Raw genomic sequence first — 8,305 nt, 5'->3', positions numbered from 1 at the left:
GTAACACTTTAATCCAGTTTAATCCAGTAACACTTTAATACACTCATTTGTCTGCATGGCTTCTTCATATTACACTATAAAAACTTTGGTACTGGGAAGCATGCATAATCTATTTCTTTATTCCAGCATCTGACACTTCAGAGATGCTTCATAAGTATTTGTTGAGTGAATGAATTCATGGATTTCCCAAAATATAGCATACATAGAGAAAATAATAATAGCTAACATTTACTGAGCACTTACAACATGCCATGTACCTGTCGGGAAATTTCCCCCTCTAACCATCTTGAGTTCTCGTGGCTGGACTAAAAATTCTTTTTATTTTAGAAAAAGAAAGAAATCTTAATAGTGAGCATGGAGGCCTCAAAGAAATAGGACCTAAGAAGTGGCCAAAGCAAGCAGGTTTTATACTTTTTTAAACAAAGAAACAATAGATTTGTGAAGAATTGACAGGACCAAGAAACTCAGACTTTGGGAGCTAAATTAGTGAAAAATCTAAACAGAGTTTGGAATTGGGGTAGTAAATTAAAGAAGTAACAACGTTGGGGGTGGTGGTGGTGTGATGAACTGGGAGATTGGGATTGACATATATACACTAATATGTATAATATGGATAACTAATAAGAACCTGCTGTATAAAAAAATTAATTAAATTAAATTTAAAAATTAAAAAAAAAAAAAAGAAGTAACAAAGTTTGCTTACGCCGGCTTCTTGGTCAGAATTCCGTATTTCTGAGGATGACGGTGGACTTCTACCTGCATTTGTGGGGAGTGCACCTTTCACATGAGAGATTTATTTCTTGCTTTCAGGGAGACAGAGGGGAGGGTCAGAGTGTCCTTGTTGCATTGATCGTGTCTTAAGTAACTTTAATTCAAAATAATCAATATGCCATTGAGGCACATTTTGGGGCAGCCCACCCTGGGCCGCAACATGCCTTTCTGATGAGTTGGTATGTATTATGTCATTTATTTTTTATGTACGTGAAAGAAACTGAGGCATAGAAATGTGAAACTACTGGTTACATAACCAGTAGGTGGAAAGGGGATTCAAATTCAGGCTGTGTGAGTCCATGTCTGAAACACAAAAGAATCTGACAAAGGTCTAAGGAACTTGGATTTGGAGATTCCTCGGCCTCTAACAAAAATGCAAGCTGGCCCACTGGGGTGCAGGAAATGCCTTCTCTCTTCATCTGGGTGGTTGTTACTTGAGTTCTATGAGTCAGTAAAAATTCATTATGCTGTACAACTTGAGATTTGGTCACTTCACTGTACATTATTTCTCAATCGGAATTTAAAAAAGAATGTTATCATATGATATCATTTATATGTGGCATCTAAAAAAAATGACACAAATGAACTCATTTACAAAACAGAAACAGACCCACAGACAGAAAACAAACTTATGGTTACCAAACACGACAGCAGGGGCGTGGGAAGATAAATTAAGAGTTTGGGATTAACATATACACACTACTATATATAAAATAGATAAACAAGGACCTACTGTATAGCATAGGGAACTATACTCAATATCTTGTAATAACCTACAATGGAAAAGAACCTGAAAAAGAATATATATACAAATATGTGTAACTGAATCATTTTGCTGTACACCTGAAACTAACACAACATAGTAAATTAACTATATGTCAATAAAAAATGGTTAAAAAAAGAACACTTCCTTAAATTTGAATTCCTTTTTCAACATCCTGCTATTTGCCCTAGCTTTGACTTCTCTCTTTAGGTGAACTTATTTACTCCCGGGAGGCAGGAACCTCTTGTTCTCTCTTCCTCTCACCTCTTGATAATATTGGAATACTCTGGTGTCCTGAAATATTCTAAGTACAATATTTAGATGCAGTATTCTTAGGGTTAACAGCTTTATTTCATCCCAACACCAGTCAACTAGAGGAACAGCTAAGGTGCTGGATTGTTTCCCTTATTCCACCCCCACCAGCACCACCAGCACCACCACCATCACCACCATCACCATCACCCTCCTCAAACTCCTCCACAATCGCCTACTTTTTAAACTTCTCCTTCCTCATTCTCTAACACCTACTGAGAAACTGGGAAGCTTATTCTCTTCTGGGCCAATAATATCACCTGGTTCCAGAGCAACTGTATACATTTGCTTAACTTTGGTAGACATTCCTAGAGGGTCCTCCCTTCCCTGGGGGCTAGACCTTACAGGGGTGAAAAAAAAAATCCATTTTTACTTGCGGTCAAGGATCCCCTGAGGGTAGGGTGGGGAAGGGAGTTATGCTGTGGTGTCAATAGTGTTGCACAGGGTCAGGATTCTGACAATTTGATTTGATGGTTTCCCCTTCGGAACTCCTCACTAGGAGACATTAGAATTTGGGACACAGAATAATTTAGTCCTTGCATATCAAAAGCCTTTAGTTAGAGTAAGATCTGACGAATCCAAATCAGAACGACAAGGAAGAAATTTGTTTTGTTTTGTTTTTTGAGAGTTCTTGTAATTTTCCAATTTTCTGAATATCAGTGTTTTAGCCACTGGAGCTGATTTATTAACTTAATAAATATGCATTGAGATTTTTTTCCCTGCTGCCAAGCATTGTATTCTAAACCAGTGCTCCTCAAATTTTAGGGCACACAAGAATCAGAGATTCTTAAAAGACAGATTCCTGGGCTCCACTCCCAGATTCTGATTCAGTAAATCTGGGGTAGCACCCAGCCCAAGAATTTGCATTTCTGACAAGCTCCCAGATGACACTGATGTGGGCAGAAAGCGGGACCATTCTTTGACTAGCATTGCACTAGTTTATAGTAACAAACCAGGCTCTCAAGGAGTTATTATTCCAGCCAGAATCCAAATACAAAAAAACTATCACTAAAGTGCAAAGTGACAGCTGCCGTGGGAGGAGTTCGGTACAGAAGAGAAGCACCTAAGTCACTGAAGGGAGACTATAGCAGGTGACACCTGATCTGAGTCTTGAAAGACTAAAAATGAACCAACCAAAGAGAGGGGAAAAAAGCATTCAGGACAGAAGGGTTTGCTTGGGTCGAGCAACTTGCCAAAGCTTGAAATTGGCTTGAGAGGCAGGCAGAGAGCAGGCTGTGAGCTTACTTAGAGAAGACTTAAGCAGAGGGATAATATGGTTGAACTGAAGGTAAATCATTCTGGAGCACAGTGGGTGCTCCGGAGTTAACCTGTGTAAGGTTAACTGGAGGTCTGCAGAGGTCTGGGCAACAGATGATGCCTGAACGAGGGTAAAGGGGGTGATACAGAACATCCAGGGGACAGACTGGTGAAGTGTTAGGAAATGAAATGATCATGACAGAGTTATTCTTAACTACATGAAGGTTCAGACGTTGGAAAAAGGAGTCAACGATGTGTCACATATTTTCCTATTAGTTGAATCTTTTATGATAGTGTCTCACATATTTTCCTGTTAAGTGAATCTTTTATTGGACTTCCAAACTTGTACTCATGGCAAGGTCACTGAAACAAAATTGGACATGACTAATTTACTTAAGCGGGATGATAGATACATTTTGAGGGTTTATCACATTGTCTACTAGGTAAGAAGCTTCTTTTGGGGGAAAAGAAAAGGTGTGTTTGTGCTCTTATAACAGGCGAAGTAAGTGGAGAATATACTGCGTAATTCCATTTGTAATCTCTAAACCAGCAGTTTTGGTGGTTGTATGGTTCATTTTTACAACACAGGTAATTCAAGAGTAATCTCCCAGAGGAGCCAGAAGGATTATTTGTTGCAAATTAAAAGTCAGCTCTTTTCCAAGAGTTACAAGGTCATTGAATTCAGTTTAGGGAACCTGAGGCAAAGAGCATTGTTGTTTTTTAAGGGTTATTTTGAATATCACATTGAAGTGCAATTTAATATTTAAATGTTAGGAAATGGCTCCTACCCTCTATTTACTTACAAAGTCCTAGATCTTTTTAAACCCATTCCTTCATCAACAAACAATGATCAAGAGCATCTCCTATTGCCTATTACTGTTCTATTAACAGTCCTTCTCAAACAACAGCTTGCCAAAGATTCACCTGGAGAACTTTTTAAACAAAGATTCCTAGTCACCCCTACCAGAGATTCCTATTCAGCAATTCTGAGGTAAAGCGCATCCGTTTATGTCCCTAACAACTCCCAAGAGATGCTGATGATGCTGGCCTATGGACCACACTCTTCTAGGGCTGGAAATACTATACTAAAAAAAAAACCAGACAAAAATTTAAATAACTGAGACTCTGGGTGGGCTCACGCCAAGGAGTACTTCCCAGAACTTCTGCTGCCAGTGTCCTTGTCCCCACGGTGAGCCACAGCCTCCCCCCGGCCTCTGCAGGAGACCCTCCTCCAACACTAGCAGGGGACATGGGTTCGAGTCCTGGTTCGGGAAGATCTCACATGCCACAGAGCAGCTAAGCCCGTGCACCACAACTGCTGAGCCTCTGCTCTAGAGCCTGCATGCCACAACTACTGAAGCCCGCGCATCTAGAGCCCGTGCTTCGCAACAAGAGAAGCCACCACAATGAGAAGCCCACGCACCGCAACGAAGAGTAGCCCCCGCTCACTGTAACTAAGAAAGCTGCGCGCACAGCAATGAAGACCCAACGCAGCCAAAAATTAAATAAATAAATAATATCTTTTAAAAAAAAAATACTGTCTCGACCACTGAGTGGAAAAAGGATGGCTCTTGACCATTGTAATTTTGCTTTGTTTTGTTTTATTGTAGCCTGAATTAGGTGACTTGGACACCTGGCGGGAAAATACCAATGCACGGGAAGAAGAAGATGCGGCCTGGCAAGCCAAAGAAGTTCTGAGGCAGCAGAAGATAGCAGACAGAGAAAAGAGAGCAGCAGAACAACAAAGGAAGAAAATGGAAAAGGAAGCACAGCGGCTAATGAAGAAGGAACAAAACAAAATTGGTGTGAAACTTTCATAACAAAATGTCCTTCAGATGCATAGTGCCAGTGGGAGAAATGTGAGCTCCACAACCCAAGCAACATTTGTATGGAGCTAAGAGTATTTTCAGAATGCAAATACATTGCTTGTTTTTAATGCATTCATCAGGCCATAAAGGACACCAGGATTCTCTCAAAGTCCCTTGAACTCTTGGTGATTGAGATTCAAAGAACAAAAAAGACTTGTGAGACAATATTCTCTTCAACTTGTTCCAACTGTAAGACAATTGTTTGCTGTAGAGAAATTATTACAAATGGAATATATCAGTACCTCTTCAAGCTAGTGTTTCTAGCTAATTAAATGGGTGTAAGTTTTATGGTGGGAAAGAACTCTGCTGCCTATAATGCTTTCCTTCAATGTGCATAATGATAAAATAAATAATTTTAAATATTAAAAAAAAAAATTTAAATAACTGCCCTCACAGAATTTATATTTTAGTGGTAGTGGGAAATAGATGATGACGGATAGAAGATAGATAGATAGATAGATAGATAAATAGATAGAAAGAAAGAATATACATTATGCAAGATGATAAGTACTATGAAGAAAAGTCAAGTGGAGGATAGGGAGGGGGAGACATAACTGAGAAGGGAACATTAAAGATTTAAAGGAAGGGCGAGATCAAGCTCGTTATAATTCTGGGGGAGGAACTGATCACGGGCAAAAGCCCTGATTCTGGAGGTTTCCTGGTTTGTTCCAGTATCAGGAGAGGGAGGCCAGTTTCAAGAGGATGAGGGAGAACACAAGGACACAAGACAGAGGTCAAGTACAAGGCCAGAAGAGGGCTTCTGTAATTCAGTATATTGACTTGTTACTCTGAATGTGAGAAAACTAAAGGAGGACTGTGGGCAAAGGAATAGCTTCATGTGACATGTCTTTAAAAAAAAAAATCATTCAGGCCAATACGTGGAGACTAGATTATAGCCTGAAGGCTAGGGTGCAAACAGGAAGACTAGTTGGGAGGCTATTGGAATAATCCAAGCGATAGATGGTGGTTTGGGGAGGGCTGTAGCCTTGGAGATTCTTAGAAAAGGTCAAGTGCAGCTGGGGCTAGCACACATGCCAATGTGAGCTTACTCTTTTGCCAGAGGACGCAGGCAATTCAAGCCCCCAGTCTCCTGTGACACAGGCAATAACAAAATAAATGCATGTTCTTTATAAGAAATAACCATTTCTCGCTACTCTGCTGATTTTCTATGCCCTAGTCCATGTGACGATCAAAAACTCTCTCAAACAGAGGAAAAAGGAAACATAGGGAGAAAAAAAAATTAAAAGAAAGAAGTAATTAGATTCTTCCATATTTTGATGGCATTAGTCAACAAAGAAGCCTCTAGGATTTTGCCCTGAGTGACTAGAAGGATGGAATTGTCATACACGGAGATGGAGAAGACCAGCGGCGGAGGCTGTGTAGAGAGAAACACTGAGAGTTTGGTTTGGGAAATATTAATTTTGTGATGCCTACTAGAAATTCAAGTGGAGATGTTAAGTAGGCAGTTGGATAGATAGAGACTTGAGTTTGGGAAATAGGTCTGGGGTAAAGACATACACGTGAAAGACAAAAGCCTATATTGATAGATGGTATTTAAAGTCATAAGATAGAATTCCCTGGCGGTCCAGTCCTCAGGACTCCGTGCTTTCACTGCCGAGGGCAAGGGTTCAATCCCTGGTCAGGGAACTAAGATCCTGCAAGCCTCGTGGCCAAATAAAATAAAATAAAATAAAATAAAGTCATAAGATAGGCTAAGATCACCAAGGTATTGAGTATAGGTAGAGGTTTGAGAACTAAACTTGGGTACACTCTAATTTTTAGATATAGGGGTGAGGAAGAACCAGAAAGGAGACAGAGAACCACCAGGTTAGTAAAAGGAACACCAGGAAAGTGTAAACTAATGAGAGGAAGAGATTTAATTCAAAACTTAATTTTTTGGGTTTTCTTTTTTTTTTTACTATTCCTGTGGTCACTTTTTACCTCTTAGGCCTCTCAACTCTAATTTCCAAGGACTTATTAAACATCTCCATCTGTATTTATTTATTTATTAAAAGCACAAAGCTCAAACATACTACATATCAGACACTGGGCTAGATGCTAATTAACGTGGCTACAACACAGGCACAACAGTGCATTATATACAGCAAGAGCTCACTATAGATGAGTTCTGTCATTTTCTCTCACAATTCCTTCCACTGCACCCTGCCTTCGAGCCATGTTAAGTGACAGTATTGAAACCCATCATTTTCTCTAATGCCTTTGCCCAAATTGTTCATTTTCTGGAATTCCCTTTCTTATCCTCTCAACATTTTTCTATCTAAGCTCAACTTAAGATCCTCCAAGAAGTCCTCCCTGGCTCCCTTCCCCTACTCCCATCTTCCTTGTTTATTCTCCCTTAGCATCTCTTGTATACCTCCTGGCATTGTTTGTTTGTTTGGTTGGTTGGTTTTCAATACTTATCGCACAGCATTGTAATTGTCTTTTTGGTCTATTTTGACTACTCTATGAAACTGTTAGCTCCTCAGAAGTAGAGATGACATTTATTTATTTTTTTCCTCTCAGGCACATGCTAGGCACTCTTTTACTATTAGTTGAACCAGCGACAAATAAATATTTCCTGGCCCATCAATGTTTGTTATATCACTAAAATATATACACACATGTGTATATGTATATCGACAAGAAACTGTTACTTATAGAATGGGTTTATTAGGTAGAGTGAAACAATGTAAAGAAGGGAGAAATAGGAGCAGAAACTTACACAAGAATTAAGCAAAAAGAAAACAAGTGAATGCCTACCAGTCTGGGCATACTCAGGTAAACTCAAGTGGATAATGGGGTGAAGAGTAAAAGCAATGATCCATCAATAATAAATTCAATAATTCCACCAGTAATAAATCAACAATACATTTTATAATTCCACATGTTTGATGTATACCCCATGCCTGAGAACTGAGGGGCGGTGAAAGTCTGTGTTGATACTGGTGATGATTGCTAAGTCCCCCTTATCCTTGACAAATGCAGAGTTAGCAGGGCCCGCTCTCTTAAAAGACTGTGTGGCCCAAAGTGCATTTCTTATCCATAAATAAAGAGTAAATCATATCTGTAAAATGTTTCTCCTCTCTCATATTCAGCTTTTTTTTTTTCCTTTTTCTCAGATGCTGCTCTTAGAACAATAAAAGTTACAATCCTGACTTCACTGAATCACTTTTTGCAGTTGAGGCTCTGGACCCGAGCCCCCTATAACACAGCCCTCCTCCACCCACCCAGCGCACCCCAACAAACCCAGGGTCTCTGACAGCTTCCGAGGCATTCTCAGCCTTATTCAAATTGCTTTCCTGGACAAAGAATGCAGTAAGCCTGCCTTCCAGCC

Source organism: Balaenoptera ricei, chromosome 10 (assembly GCF_028023285.1).
Source record: "Balaenoptera ricei isolate mBalRic1 chromosome 10, mBalRic1.hap2, whole genome shotgun sequence".
NCBI lineage: Eukaryota > Metazoa > Chordata > Mammalia > Artiodactyla > Balaenopteridae > Balaenoptera > Balaenoptera ricei.
The sequence above is the reverse complement of the archived record's forward strand: the minus strand, read 5'-3'. Positions refer to the sequence as shown.